This window comes from Apium graveolens, chromosome 8, assembly GCF_009905375.1.
Source record: "Apium graveolens cultivar Ventura chromosome 8, ASM990537v1, whole genome shotgun sequence".
In the NCBI taxonomy this organism is placed as follows: domain Eukaryota; kingdom Viridiplantae; phylum Streptophyta; class Magnoliopsida; order Apiales; family Apiaceae; genus Apium; species Apium graveolens.
In genome coordinates, this window is record NC_133654.1 from 93,695,964 (window position 1) to 93,713,333 (window position 17,370).

General features: G+C 36.0%; 1 pseudogene; it reads right to left on the minus strand.

Moving 5' to 3' along the window:
* Positions 1–17,370, minus strand: part of LOC141679767 (uncharacterized) — a 166,993-nt pseudogene that overhangs the window by 30,877 nt on the left and 118,746 nt on the right.

The following is a 17,370-nucleotide window of genomic DNA, read 5'->3' on the forward strand; positions in this document are numbered from 1 at the left end:
TTTAAAATTGTTCCATTACTCGTAAAGTGGTAATTGGTAACTTAATCGAATATTTCAAATATCTAAAATTTTTTTGGGATAAATATTGTAGAAATTTTATTATATAAATAAAATTTAATATATGAGACTTATTGATAATAAAATATATCATTTAAAAAATATCTTATGATAAATTAAACTTTAAAAAAATTAAAATGATCAATTTTTAGTGATGACTTAGAAAATTTTATTAAAAGAATTTTGATACAATATTACAATAGAATACCATTTAATGAAAAATTAAGAGATAATGTCCAATATACCTTATTTTGAGAATAATTAAAACGTTGCATGGCACGCATATATTCACTATGTATTCACTATTAATTCATTACTATTACTATTAAGGGGGAGGCGAAGGTGTATTTTCTTTGTTTATCACTTCTTTTATCCTTTACAAACTAATTACCACGTAACTTTGACAGCTTAAAATTTGTTTTATTTACTTCTCACTTCAGTTATTTTTTAAAACTGACTATATTTGGTTTAAAAAACGAAAAGTCATTTATATTGCATGTTTATACTATTATTTATTTATTCTAATATTTATATTGTATTTATTTATTCTAATATTTATTTTGCTTACAAGTAAAATATGAGATATTTAATATAATGTGTGAAATCATTTTACACATGAAATTTTTTATAAAAAAATAATTTCATTTCAATAATAATTTTTTTAAAAAGTTGAATTTAAATTTTATTTCACACTTATAAAAATGCAAAATTAAATCACTTAAAGATTTTTTGCATAAATTATCTTCTAGATTATGATTATATTTAGACAAAAATAGCAAAATTATAATAATACATTAACGTACAATATTTGTTTTAACATAGTATTTTAAAATATTATATGAGCACATAAAAAGAATTGCAAGAAAATTTATACGTGCGTTAGTTTACAAAATATTATATACCTTTCTAGTTATATTGAACTCAGAAAAATAAGAATAGAAAGTACGTGCGAAGTTGGAGTCTAAACTAATTCTAATATTCAGGTAGTAAGTTTTTCGCGTTTACATATAGGTATGAGAGATTTTTTTTTATCGTAGATAACCCGCAGCTCCTACCCTTCGGGTGCGTACTGGGTAAACTGTACGGGCTAACGTAATAGCCTGCAAATCACGTGAATAAAGATAAACCGCATTTAAGCGATAGACTATGGCTCAGGATTATGAGAGAAAATTGATTACAACACTCTGGGTTAATCGTACTTGATTAACTAAATCACCCTTGATTTTCGGATGAAATGTAACTGTTGTAACTGCTGAACAAAGGTTCAACAACAAAGACAAAGTTGTAATTCTGTATAAAATAAGAACCGGATCAACAAAGAACCCAGTGAAATGACTGAGAAATACCTTCTCAAATCCTACCAAATGCATTTGGAAATTATCACAATAGTTACACGTGCCAATTTGGGTAGAAAGTGAATATTCAAACCCCTTTGCCAACTGCCTACATATCCTATATATAGGGATCAAGTTCAATGTAGTTCTTTAGGGTTGGACTCCATTCCTTGACAAATAATCCACGTTTTTTATAAGCCAAAACCAGTTCCAACAATTAATCCAACTATTTCCAAGTGAGGTTCAGTGTCCAGGTGCGGCTGGACACTTAGAAACCTATTTCAATCCATTACCGAGACATGATTTCCATGAATTTATGTTTTTATCCTTTAAATATTAATGTTTATCACGTTTTATGGTAATAGAATCCCATTAACAGTCCATTTCACGTAGATAAGGGTTGTTTTCCTTTATTCCAGAAGGTACAGTCCTAGTTGAACATTACCTCTGCCAAACGAGGTTCACTGTTCCGGCCAGCTAAGATATACTGATGCTCCTGCATCAGCACCTCATCATCTATTATGTCCATTCAGGTATTTCCAGTACATCACCGGTCCACAAGGACTTACCCCTGATACATTCAAGTACCTTACATGACCACATAAACCTGTCAACATCCAACTGAACCTCCCGGTTAACTACTGTTAGACTAGGAACCCTGAACCTCAGTGAAGGTATCTCCAAAAACAGAAACCTGTAAGCCAAATTCTTACTGAAATACTGTTGGGGTTAAAACCAATAGGTAGTATGAGCTTGGTGATAGAAAACATAATTGGATTGGGTAATAATTGTATGGGTAGATAATTATTATTATAATGGGATTAGGTTATTAGTCTAGATGGTCAAGTTTGTGATGGCTATATATACATAGTCATGTTATTGTTCTGATGCATAGTTGAGTATTGTTTGACTTAAGTATTGCTTGAGTGAGTACCGTTTGGTGAGATTGATTGTATTATTGATAATTGTTTGGATTAATAATACAAATTGGGACGCGGGTTTTTCCGCGTCATATTGTGTGTGTGTGTTTTGTATTGTTTGTTTAGTTCAATATTTGTGTGTATTCCCCCTAACAAGTGGTATCAAGAGCCAAGGTTCATGATGAAGAAGGTTGAGGGATTTGAGATTGAATTGTTTAATGGAAGAAAAGTTTTTACCTTGTGGCAAAGCACGGTGAAAGATTTGTTAATTCAACGAGGGTTATATGCGACTCTCGGAGGGAAGAAGCCTATTAAAGTTGATGATACAAAGTGGGGAGAAATGAAGTTACATGCAGCATCAACGATCCGATTGGCCCTTGCACCGAAAATCAAGTATGATGTTCTTGAAGATGACAAGCCAAGAATTTGTGGGAGAAGTTAACGAAGACTTATCACTCAAAGTCTTTGGCCAACAAGTTATTTGTAATAACCCCAATTTTTTGAAATTTTTGTAACCCTTATGAATAGTGATTTTGCCGATTATGCTGAATAAGAAAACTTTTCATGCCACACTATGTGGGGGTTCTTATATTGTTATTCTGAGATCTTATTTGTACTCTATATGGTATATAAGTGTATGCAAAGATCGTCAGAATCCAAATTCGAACACTTTGATTTTTCCCGAAAATCCACCAGATACCGAAAGAATTGAGTATAAGGTAACATGATAAAAAAGATTTAAATTCAAGGATTATAAGAGAGGATCATAAAAGGAATATAATGTATTGAGAAAGGTTAAGGAAACCCAAGTAATAAGATCCCGGGTATGATCCCTCAAACGAGAAACGAGAACGAAAGTTAAACGAACCGTATAACAGATCAGCGGTCATTAGGCAAGCAATTAGGAGTTAATCAAGGAGGTTAGGGATGATGATGTCATCAAACCAATAAGAAGAGGACAAGCATGGGAAGATGACATAAGAATGATGACCTAAGCATGACAAAAAGAAGTGTGTTGTTGGTTGATTGTGAGCCACACAAAATTTACCATGGTAATAACCTAATTAACAAGCAAATCATCACACAAATACCTAGGCAACCAAACAAGAAGTATTTCTTCTCCCCCCCCCCTCATTCTTGCTCTCGGCTTTTCCTTGAAAAACGAAGGAAAATTTTCAAAACTCAAGCTACACACCTTCAAAAATCAAGAGGTTTGTTTCTTTAGCTTCCATAGTTCATAACTTAGATGAGCATAAGTTTAAGCTCAAGATTCCATGTTTAACATAGCTAATCAATTCATCAAAGTTCTTGGTGAATAGTGTTTTCAAGAAACTAACTTTGTGCTTTCTTATATTTTCTTCAAGATCCAAGCTTAGTAGAGATAGTTAGTGGTTATTTAAGGCTTCCTAAGTGATTCTCCACTCTCCAAGGAAGGTATAACCCCTCCAAACCCTAACTTTACTTTGAGTATTAGGTTTGGTTTTATTTGTTATAGTTCATAAGAGCATAATTCTTGTATGTTTAGAGTTTAGTTGGAATTATAATGATTTTGGATTATAAATCTTGGTTGTTGGTTGATGAACCTTAAATATAGTTAGTAGCTCTTGTTGTGATTGAATAAGATGGATAAAATATGAAGTAATGGACTGATTTAATAGGATTTGGATGAAGTTTGGTTGTATGGTTGATTTGTGGTTGAATGATGGTGGAATGGTGTTGATTGGTGGTGGTTTAATATTGAATTGATTGGGTAAAAAATTTGGGAATTGCTAAGTTATAGCCGTCGTAATGCCCAATTTTCCTTAGACTGTTTTTGTTCTTAACTTCAGGACCCGTGAATTCACTGTTAGGTTTTGACTATTGCCATGATTAGATAGTTCATGTTACGAGCTTTGTTTTGATATGTGGTACGCTTAAATCCGATGTACGGTTTAGGAGAAACGACCGTTTTAAGTAACGGCGTTTCGCGAACGAACCATTACCCCTCGCCTTACTTTGAAACCTTGGTTAAGGCCCTTAAATGACTAATTAGAGTATGAAACAATTATGTAAAGTGGATTAGGTAGTTGGTAGCGTACTCGCGAAAGAATCACCTTAAAATTCTTAATGGTTAATTTATTAAAAATGGTGGAGCCGAGGGTACTCGAACGACTTATGTGATTTGTTAAGCGTAGAAGTGACCATAAGCGAACATTAGGGTTCAATTGGTTAAAGTCTAGTTTATTAAGCGACCGGGGTTTAATTCCGACTTATGTTCTTGTTCATAGGTTATCAGACCCACTCTAAGTTTAAGTCTATCCGGGAGCACTCAGGCAAGTTTTCTACCCGTTATACTGTTGTGGTGATGTATATATGTATATGCATTATCTTGTGATAGATGCATGATTGTTATTAGCAAATCTTGCGATATATTGGAGCATGTTGATATGGTTTATATGCATGCCTGTTTCATAATATTGATATCTAACTGTTGATTCGATTGCTTATAAGTTGCATAATACCTATGCTAGAGATAAGCAGTAGTTGCGTATACCCTTAGTATAGGGGACCCAAAGGCGAACATTTTCTAAAACCGGGAGTCGATGTTCCCGAGTATATTATATATATTTATATATATATATATATATAGATATAGTTTTCAAAACTATTAATTGAATAAGGTTTATTCGATAACTTTATTTTTATTAATGAATATTACTTTGAATATTCATTCGAGGACTTATGACTCGGTTTATTTTATTTAATGAATATTACTTTGAATATTCATTCGAGGACTTATAACTCCGTTTATTGTATTTAATGAATATTACTTTGAATATTCATTCGAGGACTTATGACTCTGTTTATTCTATTTAATGAATATTACTTTGAATATTCATTCGAGGACTTATGACTCCGATTATTTACTAAATAATATTCTTTATTTTATTAAAGAATAATGTTTCGATAATCAAACTTATTTTCGATTATTCAAATAAAGATAGTACTTTCGTATAAGTATATCTTTGGTTATTTAATATTCTTTTCAAGTATGAGTCTTAAAACTTCTACTTCAAATTATTTATATAGAGATTATCCTTATGGGAATATTATTTAAATAATAATATTCAGATATTTTTTAATATATCGGGACTGATTTATGTCATTAAATCAGCATTACTCCAAACATTCTTAAAAGTGTTTTCGAGTCTTCAAAATGATTTTAAAAGTTAGAGCGGATCCCAAAACTCATTTTTATATTTAATATCTTTCTTTCGAAGGGGATTTAAATACTCGCTCAAAATCTGAGGGATCCGACTCAGTGGTGTATTTTACATTCGCAACGAGGTTGCTGTTTTGAGAAAACATCTTGATTACTTGCCCATCGTTCGGGAAGTGAGTTCATCTATTTGAGTCGGCATAAGCAACACGGGCTCAGTGGGCGTCCATGAAAGTGTAAGTGGCTCAGTGGGAGTCCATCAAATGCGTAAGTGGCTGAGTGGCAGTCCAGCATAAGGTCCTATTGCGGCCAGGGTGATGACCAGTGGGGAATTCGTCCATCTACTAGCTTTGTCTGATCAGCAAGATATCAAGTTTATGCCAAGGTTTTCTCCTTTCCAAATTCATTGGATATTGCAACTCTGTTTATAATTTTCATAACAGAGGTTTTCAAGGAGTGTATGAAATATATATATATATAGGTGTATATATATATCGGGACTTAATGAAGTATCTCGTAACTTCATTTCTTTCAAATGATATTTCAAAGATTGAATCTATTCAAGTCTTATCTTGTAGCCTCATCAGTGTGATGAACTTTTGAAACTAATTATAACTTGAACGGTGGTAGTTCAAGTAGTATTCGGAAAAGATATAAGTATATTGGAGTATCTTGTAACTTCATCTTTTAAACTTATATCTAGTAAATGATTATCTTGTGCATGTCAAAGATTTCAGAAAAACGTTGAGACAAGGTTAGATATATGAGATCACCTTGCAACGATATTTTATACAGTTATAAACTGGAACTCTATGTATATTATACATGTCAGAGGATTTCAAAGATTTCGAAAAGTATATAAACATATATACTAAATATTTTGCGACTCGGTCGCATTAAGAGGTCAAACTTGGTTCATTTATTCTTGACCAAGACTTTCATGAGTATTATGAGAATGCTCATATATTGTTAATTATTATACATATTATTTCGGTGGGCTTGTTGCTCATCCTTGCTTTCTTCTTTCATCACACAATAACAGATAGACAAGATGAACAGGACCAAGCTCCCAATTTGCGAGCGGATATGAAACGTTCTGCAGTTTCCTGTAGGCGTTGATGCCGCTGTAGCTGAGGTAAAAATTACCAATAGGCTAGGCTTTCAGCTTCTGATGTATCAGACTTATGTATCTATATGAAATGTAATAATGGCAAAGAAATGTAAATTTATTCAGAAACCCTTTTAAGGTGTAACGGTTTATAATTGTGGAATAAAATGACTTGTGTTATTTTTGGTATTCATCTCTGAAACTATAACTTGTAGTGTGTGTGTGTGTGTATTGTGGGGTCACAGTACGCAGTAGTTGGTTGTTTATTAAGGTTAAGTGTTATTAAGGGAAATGGAACTCGTGACAACCCGGATCCCCGACCCCGGATTTGGGGGTGTTACAGAAATGGTATCAGAGCCAAGCGTTATAAACCTCAGAGATGATGTGACGTTAAGATAATAAGTTCACTAAGATAATAAGAACTCTTTCCAAGTTCATAGTCGGGCTACCTAACGTAGTACGGATAGTTAAAACCCTTATGGGAACCCTTATAAATATTATGATAGTAACATAGTTCGTTATCGTATATGGTAGCGGGACTCCGAACCCTGAGGTTGAGGAGCAACAACGCGATGATGTTTTATTACTTATTAGAGATCAGATTATGGATCCGATAGAGCGTCCTAACACGGGACCGGATGATGTTAATATTAAGGATGTAGCGGTTGGGGATGTTATCCCAGAAGGGATTGTTGCTGAGAAGGATCTCGTGGAGGATCCTAACAAGACTGAAGAGATGGTCGCTGAGGAATTGATAACCATGGTTAGAGCGACTACCAGAGGTAGGATTGGCCGGTCACTACCGGAGGTTCGTTCAAGTTTGTAAAGATAATAGCCCTTTTAACGTGCTTACTCGTAAGACTGAGAAGTTCGAATGGACAGAGAAATACGAGAACAACTTTCAAGAACTGAAACAAAGATTGGTGACAGACCCTATGATGGCGTTGCCAGATGGAAAAGGAGATTTTATGATGTGTAGTGACGTTTCACATAAGGAATTAGGGTGCTTCTTATACAGCACAACAAGGTAATCGCGTACGCGTCAAGACAATTAAGGGAATATAAAATTTGATATCCCCACCCATGAGCTTGGGCTCGTGGTAATAGTTTTGCCCTAAAGATTGGAGGCACTACTTGTATGGAGAGAAGTGCGAGATTTACACAAGCCATAAGTGCTCTAGTACATTTTTACGTAGAAAGAGCTCAACATACGCCAGAGGAGGCGGTTAGAGCTAATCAAGAATTATGATTGGGAGATTCGTTATCATTCGGGGAAAGCCAATGTGGTGGCTGATGCCCTTAGTAAAAAGGAGAGACTCAAGATGATAATGTCTTTGGGAAAATTTATAAGAGATTTTGAGAAAATGGAAATAGAAGTGAAGGTAACCGGAGCCGGTACCGAAAAGCTGTTTGAGATTGCAATACAGCCCGAATTATTTGAAAAGAACATATTGTGCCAGAAAAAGTGATGAATGAAGGTAGAGAGCCAACAAATAGATAAGAGATTAATACCGAGAAAGATGATAAGGGAATAACGAGGCATTCCTACAAAATTTGGGTTCCAAACGTTTAAGAGCTTAAGGACTGGATCTGAGATGAAATCCATAGCTCGAGGAATAAGATTTAGGGCAAACCCCGAATGTGATAGTCAGGGAGGTTGCGATTAAGAAAGAAGGAGCCCATAACATAATGAAGTGGAAAACAAGGATTTTAACGTATAAGATAACCCCAAGTATGGGAGAAGGATGAAACATTGCATACTAAGGAAACAGAAAGTCGAGTAAGGAAAGGAGACCCGAGATGGTACTCCTATACGGCAATTCATGGACCTGTCTAAAGAGAACATAGACTATTATCCCCAACCACCACCCTGAGGAGACAGTGCGGTGGAAAATTCTTTCAGGACCTTTAAGTCGCTAAGCTCTCAGAGTTCCAAGGAACAACGAACCCAGTAGAGGCGAGAGCCTGGCTAAAGGAAATATAGGAATCATTTGAGATTCTAAATGATTGACGAAGCGCAAAAGACTGTTTTTGTCACTTACCCTCCTAAGAGCAAGTCCACCCGCTGGTGAAAGACCAAGAAAGGCACGGAGCCAAAGGTTATAATAAACTGATTAAAATTTAGTCAATTATTTTCGGGAAAGTAATTCCAAAATTTATAGAGATAGTGTAAAAACTTTAGAGCCAGAACAAAGGCGGACGAGTATGATGAGTTATGATTTTAAGTTGTAAAAGTTGTCAAGATTCGTCCGGAGGACAAGAATCCTAGAATGACGTGATGTTTGAAATCAATGCTTATGTTGTGTTGGTTCATGAAATGGGTGTAATAGAAACAAAAATAAAAGAAACTGAAGTGAAAAGGAATTTAAAGGCAATAAAGTTTGAGGAATGATAAGGGAGTTGGGTATGAGGAAACTCTAAAGACTCATAGAAATAGAAATAGAAAAGTATGTAATCGTCGGGTTGAGGGTGATTCACCATGAGTTAAAATTGATGGTTTAAGGCATAAGTGATATGTATATTGTATCCCCTTTAAGTTGGGAGTATTGGAAGATATTTCGAGATAGATCGATGGGCTAATAAGAAAACACGGATGGACTGAGTAGACAGGATAACAAGATATTAGGAAAATGGGATGAAGGAAGTCACCTTCAAGAATGTGAAGTATATGTAAGACCGGTGGCATGATACCCAGAAAGGGAGACGCCAGGTATGAAAGATATCCCAACATTGAGATGACTGTTGAGATAAACAACAAAAGTAAATGAGGAGTTATTAAGAAGAAGTTCACGTTGAACACAACCAATATCTTCCAGAACATCCCTGTTATCATTACCAAATTAGGAAAGAAAAGCGGGTAACCATTGTTATCTTTTGAAGGCCATATAGGTTGACCTCAGTTTGAATAAAGATGCTATTGTGAAATTGGTATAGACTATCTGGGTGGGAATGATTGAATAAGATAATCTATCAAGGACATATGACTTGATTTATCTATGAAAGGATGCAAGTACCTTTTTAAAGGTGGAATTAAGGATATAACTTCGATAACTTGAGATGAACCATAGGGGAATGCATGAAGGTTGGCATTTCACCCTTAATAGGGACAGTATTAGTTTTGATAGTATGGAATGAAGGACTAAGGTAACAACAACCGTTAGTAAATGGTATTTTGATATGCCCTGTATCTAGGGAATATATGAGGAATGATTCAAGGATAACCTTAGAGGTTTTATAAGGAGAAAGGTAATATTCAAAATTCTCAAGAATAGAAATTTTGATAAAGGAAATATGACGTAATTATAATGATTCCAGGTGGGGCACGTGTTGAACCATAAGAAAGTATAGATCGACCCAATGAGGGTCGAGATTGGTGAAAACAAGAAGGACCTAAGATAAGAGACGTCCTAAGTATGATCGAGAGTCATTCGTGACAATGTTAACCTCTAAAGACCGAGGCAATAACTTATGGAAAAATGGTGATTTTTGTTTTCTCTCACCAGAGCTTAAGGAAGAGCATTTTTACATAAGCGGTGATTGAAATGAGGTAGAAAATTTATTTGGAGGTGGTAAAAATGACATTGATTGTAAGGAAATTTTACTATCAGGAAAGGCCAAAGAGGTGACCGACACTTTAAGTATAAGAGGACAATTGTAGGCACTCGTGCCAGAGGAATATAGTGATCATGGTTAAAGCCGTGAAGGTTGTATTATGGTGTGGAAGATTGACATTCCTTCTGATGATTGTGCGATACTCAACCGTGATAGTAGTTGGGTAAAGATTAATTTTTGTAATCACCGTGAGCGGGTTATATGTAATATCCGGGATATATCGTGTAATTATTTTTGCTATTAAATAATTATTATGTGTGTTCTGTGAATTAATTGTTAAGTGTTATCGGTGTTTGGATATTTAAAAATATTATTAATTGAGTATTTTAATTTTTATATGTCCAAAATAAAATATTAATAATTGTCATATCTTCCTAATTATTTTTATGTTGATTTATGAATTTATATGAATCATATGAAATTTATAAAATCTTTTTCCGAGTATTTAAAATCTATTTTATAAAAACGGGAACCAACCAACGTCAACCGTTGTTACGTTTTTGGAACCCGAAACTCTTTCGAGAACTCCTTCCTAACCTAATTGTGTTCCTTATGAAATTTGCAATCGATTGGTATATATCTCGTTATCAGAGGATTAATGGATCGAAGGGAGTTGTGTTTTGAAAGTTTTCGATGTTTGCCGGAAACCAGAGATGTTCTTGGCCAATTTCCGGCCAGAACTGAGATGATTATTGAGTTTTGATTGCATGAATAAGTTGCTGGTAACCTGTAGATTTAATCTGGACAGTTTGGTGGCCTGAGGTGGCCGGAATCGTGTTCTCCGGCCACACTCCGGCGAGTCGGCGGCTGGGCTGGCAAAATTGCAAACATGCCCCTGTAGTTTTGTAGATGATGAAGTTTAGTCCCTGTAGTTTGCAAAGTTTTCAAAAATAGGATTTCTGTTTATAAAATGTTTAACAATAATATTTCCTATTTATTTTTATTATTAAAATTCATTTTTTAATTTCTGAAAATTCTAAAAATTAGTATTTTAATTCCGAAAATTATTTTTAATTCAAAAATAAATCTGAATTAATTAGTTAATTAATTTCAGTTGATTTTTAATTGATTAATTGGTCAATTAATTCAAAAATTAATTGATTAATTGATTTAATTAATTATTAATTGATTTTAATTAATTATTTAATTAGATTTAACTATTTAAAAATGATTTAAAAATTCCGAAAAATAGTTTCAAGCTTTAAAATATTATTCTAAATTATTTCCAAGGCTCAATAATTATTACAAAATTATTTCGGAGCCAGAATTGGCCAACCGAACCCTGTTTATTAACCCGAAATTGATCCAACGACCCGTATTAATTCTGAAAAATACTTTAAAAATCATTTTAAATACCCGAAAGCATATTTATGACCCGAGACTTCTTTATAAATGATATGTCATTGATTACGTGATGTATTATGTGTTATACGTGACTTGTTGATTGACTATCGGTCTATATATTCGGTGTTTACTTGGGTATTGCATAACTTTCAATCCGTTAATCGGATTTGGGTGAAACGAAGGGTAGATAGAAGTATGTGTTGAATAGAATCCCGTGAGTTGATGATTGATAGATGCTTATCATATGTGAGCAGAAGAGGCAAGACGTAGGAAAGGGAAACAGGTAGTTGAGGAGTAAGACGATTGTGATTGGAAGCGAGTGCAGGATAGTAAGCTAATACCAAGCAAATGTTCTGAACTTTCTCGAGATATTGTAGTACTTGATAGTCTTGTTGACCTTGCAAGTGCTTTGAAGCACATAAACCTAAACCCTGATTTCAGTTATTGTTCTTGAGCCATGAACCATATTCTTTCTAAGCCATTGATTATTGTATACCCAAACACGAACCACAAATCTACGATACTACTCCACAAATACATACAAACTAAATACCAGACACTGAACTGAATTATTATATACTCAACCCATGGTATCTTATGCTTTGAAAGACCAAATTCTTGAAACCCTGAAACATTGATTCCTTTGTTATCCAATTCTTTCATTACCCAACATCCAAGCCTTGAAAGTACCTTGTTGATCCACACAAGGGTTGAAACCCTTTCATTGTTAAACACTCACTGTTGTTAATGATTCTGATTATTGTTTATTATTGTTTAATTTTGTTATTATGTTAGAATTGGATTGTTTTTATAAAATTGTGGAAGAGATTCGTGGTCAGACCATATAATGGTCAAGTTAGGCCAATGTGTGCCTTGGATCCAGTAGTTAGAGCAATGCTGTGTGCTTTGCTCAGGGTTAGTGCATGACTGATCATCAACCTAACCTTGGTTTTAAAATAAAAATATAGTATCCAATTCTAAATCATAATCCATTGTTCACTTGATATCATAACCATATTCACTTGATGATCATTATTCTCAGTTTTGTCATTGTGACTTGCTGAGCTAGTTAGCTCATTTGTGCGATGTTGTTTATACTCTTTCCAGTTAAAAAGGAACCAGTTGGTAGCAAGGATCCCCAGTCCAGTGCGAGAGCTAGGGATTAAGGCTGTTGAAGCTGAGCTAGTAGGCTTCTTTTGGAATAATGTAAATTGTAAAAGTTTGTAATATGTTTAATACTCAGTTTGAGTTTGAATGGTTGGGATTTAATCGGTATGTAATATATTAGTGTGTTTGGCTTGTGTGCATACTTTAACCTGTTGCGATCCGTGGTAGTTGGTAAGTAGGGTCATTACATGTTATTATTATCTTTAGTATTGTTTTAAGCAGGTTATAAATAAGGTATGTGTGTGGACCCCAAACTTCTGACCCGGGTTTGGAGGGCGCCACAGTTTTGGTATCAGAGCTACAGGTTATAAGTCACTGACACAAGCCTAGGTTGATGTGAATGGGTAGAGGGTTAGGATTAGAAGTAAGGAATAAAATGATAGAACGTCGAGAGGTTGAGTGTTATGGTATAACCGGTATTAGTATAGTTCGCGTAGTGATTCGAGATTCTTATATTGCGATATGATTTCAGATAGCAGAGATGGCCGACTCTTTTATTCCCGTATCAGCTGATCACTCAGAGCCTTCAGTTGGAGCACCAGCATCGGATCCACGTCCTGTTATTCCACCAGCATTGGCTATTCTACCTCCACCGGTGTTGCAGCCCGTACCACTGCAGGCTATTCCACCTCCAGGCATGAGGCCACCTGTAAGAGGACCCCCACCAGCTGATTAAGATTCCACTGGACATTCAGTTGCGAGTGCCCCATTTCAGTCCACATTACCCCCAGTTCCTTATTACCGGTATAAGGCTCTTCTATTGGAGCGTGATTCCTTGTTGGCTCAGATCAGAGAGTTACAGCATATCATCAGGACTACAGATGTTGATCGTGGTGTGAGGGAGCTTCGAGAGGAGATTCATGTGACACGGAGGGTTCTTGAGGCTAGGCTACATGGAGCTACACTACCTGGAAGAGGCCCTGATACACTGATGGGCTGGGCTACTGAGGTGATGGAGGACTTTGAGAGGCTGGCAGGACCAGAGTTTCCTTGGAGTTGAGACAGAGACTCAGAGATGGAGATGCGGAGCAGTGTTGTTGTGGTTGTATAGTATGTATAGTAGTGTGTAGTGTGTATCAGTAGACTTTTGAGTTATCTTTATAGACTAGCTATGCTGACTAGTGAGTAGGTTGTTGTACCCTTTTGCTTTTACTTCCGAAGCGTCTTTACGCTTGTACTACCCTAAAACTTTTGATCTATATATCAGTACCTTTTCTTTTCCAGCACTGTCATTTACTTTATCGCACCTATTTTACTTTACCTTATTTATTGCACCAGTATACCCTGTGATACCATGTACCCTATTTTCCGTAACTGTTTATATTCTGTAAATAAGCCTGCAATTTACTTAGTTACAACTGTTTTCAAAAAGAGATATTCCTGTTTTACAAAACTTTTCCTTTATGCAAAGATTTGATTCAAAAGCTAAATAAATTGTTTGATTCGTTACAGAAAATGCCTCCCAAATGAAATACCCGCACCAACACCCAGAATGAAGAAACCAACAACAACAACAATAATAACCAAGATGAGATAAACCAGAATATGAACCCAGGACGCATAGACCCAGCAATAGCCCAGATTCTCCAAATCTTGGCCCAACAAACAGTTCACCTGGCACAACAACAATAAAGACAGACCAATCCCCAGGTAACTTTCAAAACTTTTCAGGCAGTAAACCCACCAGAATTCAAGGGTTCCCTAGAGCCGATTGAAGCAAATGTGTGGTTAAAAGAAATAGAGAAGGCATTTGCCTTAGTGAAAGTGAAGGAGGAACAGAAGGTTGAGTTTGCAAGTTACTATTTGAAGAATGAGGCCACCTACTGGTGGGAGATGGTGAAGATATTGGAAGGTACATATGTTATTACTTGGGAGAGGTTTAAGGAATTATTTCTAGAAAAGTATTTTCCCCAGTTTGTTCAAGATCAGATGGAGCTGAAGTTTTTAGAGTTAAAGCAAGGAATTATGTCGGTGGCAGATTATGAGAGTAAATTTGAAGAATTGTCAAGGTATATGCCGTCGTATGTTGATACTGATAGAAAGAAAGCTAAGAGATTCCAGCAAGGCTTGAAGCCATGGATCAGAGGGAAGGTAGCTATTTTTGAGTTGGAGACCTATGCAGGGGTTGTACAGAAGGCTATGATTGCGGAGACCGAAAGTGAGATGTCACAGAAGGAAAAAGAGAGCAAGAAAATGAAGGCTGAGGGAAGTGAGGGTCAGTTACACCCAGGGAAGTTTCCAAACTTTAAGAAGGGCAAGTTCCAGCCAGGGAGAAATTTTAATTTCAGGAGACAAAATGCAGGAGACGGAGGCCAGGGCAACCGTCCAGCTAATGTGAATCAGCCGAATCAATTGAGATTAACTTTTCCAGATTGTCAAGTTTGTGGAAAGAAGCATGGAGGAGTTTGTAACAAGTTGAATGTGGTATGTTTCAAATGCAACCAGAAAGGGCACTATACGAGGGAGTGCCGAAATCAGCCAGCTAGAGAGCCATCAAATAAGGATCAACCTATCCGAAATCCAGCAGTAAAGGTTCCAGCAATTGATTTACGTGCTTCAAATGTGGAAAGCCAGGACATATGGCCAGGGATTGCAAGATATCAGCCCCAGTCAGTAATGCATTGAGGATCATGGGATCTACCCCAGCAGTAAATGAGACTCCAAGGGCTAGAGTTTTCGACATGTCAGTGAAGGATGCTATCCAGGATACAGATATCGTGGCAGGTACGCTCAATTGGAATTCTTTATGTGCCAAAGTGTTAATAGATTCGGGAGCAACTCGATCGTTTGTTTCACAAGATTTTGTTAGTAAGTTAAATTGTCCAGTTGGGTATTTAAATGAAATAATGAATGTGGAATTAGCAAATCAAGAACGTGTAACTATGAATCAAGTTTGTGGGAATTGTGAGGTTGAGATTTATGGTAGTAAGTTTTGTGTAGATTTGATACCATTTAAATTAGGAGAATTTGACGTTATATTAGGGATGGATTGGTTATCAGAGCACGATGCCCAGATAGATTGTCAAAACAAGAAGGTAATGGTGAAGACGCCTGATGAAAAGATAGTAACGTTCAAGGGACAAAAGCAAGTAAAGAAGTTCTTAACAATAATTCAAGCTAAGAAGTTATTACGGCAATGATGCAAGCATTTTATAGCATACGTGATTGACAAGAGTCAGGAGCTAGCAAAACTTGAAGATATTCCAGTAGTGAATGAATTTCCAGACGTGTTTCCCGACGAATTGCCAGGACTTCCTCCAGATAGGGAAATTGAATTTGCGATCGACTTAACACCTGGAACAGAACCAGTATCCAAGGCCCCGTACAGAATGGCGCCTGTTGAGATGAAAGAGCTAGCGAAGCAGTTGCAGGAGTTGTTAGAGAAAGGAGTAATCAGACCCAGTGTATCCCCGTGGGGAGCACCGGTATTTTGTTAAGAAGAAAGATGGAAGCATGAGACTATGTATCGACTATAGGGAGCTCAACAAGCTTACGATCAAGAACAAGTATCCGTTACCCAGAATTGACGACTTGTTTGACCAATTGAAGGGAGCCAAGTATTTCTCCAAAATAGATTTAAGATCGGGATATCATCAACTGAAGATCAAGCCAGAGGATATACCAAAGACCGCTTTTCGAACAAGGTATGGACATTATGAATTTCTAGTAATGTCTTTTGGATTGACCAACGCCCCGGCAGCATTTATGGACCTGATGAACATAATTTTCAAGGAATATTTCGACAAGTTCTTTATTGTATTTATAGACGATATTTTGATCTATTCAAAGACGGAAGAGGATCATGCGGAACATTTAAGGACAGCTTTGGAGATTTTAAGGAAAAAGAAGTTGTATGCTAAATTCTCGAAGTGTGAGTTTTGGTTACAAGAGGTTCAGTTCTTAGGACATATAGTTACTAATGAAGGGATCAAAGTGGACCCGGCAAAGATCGAGGCAATTACGAATTAGGAAAGATCGAGAACACCCACCGAGGTAAGAAGTTTCCTAGGATTGGCGGGATATTATCGTCGATTTGTTCAAAATTTCTCAAGGATTGCCACACCATTAACAAAGCTTACACGAAAGAATGAGAAGTTTATATGGAACGACAAATGGGAGAAAAGTTTTCAGGAATTGAAGCGACGATTAATCACGGCACCTGTTTTGTCACTTCCAGACGATCAAGGAAATTTTGTAATTTATAGTGATGCTTCTCACAAAGGATTATGATGTATACTTATGCAGCACGACAAGGTGATTGCGTATGCGTCAAGGCAATTGAAACCACACGAACAGAAGTACCCTACTCATGATTTGGAGTTAGCAGCCATAATATTTGCTTTGAAGATTTGGAGACATTATCTGTATGGAGAGAAATGTGAGATTTATAAGGATCACAAAAGTTTGAAGTATATATTTACCCAGAAGGAACTTAATATGAGGCAAAGGAGATGGTTAGAATTGATCAAGGATTATGATTGCTCGATTAATTATCATCCCGGTAAGGCGAACGTTGTAGCAGACGCGTTAAGTCGGAAGGAAAGGTTAAATGTATTATCCGTACCTGAAGAGATATATAAAGAATTTCAGAAATTAGAATTGGAGATTAGAATTTGCAAGCCTGAGGAA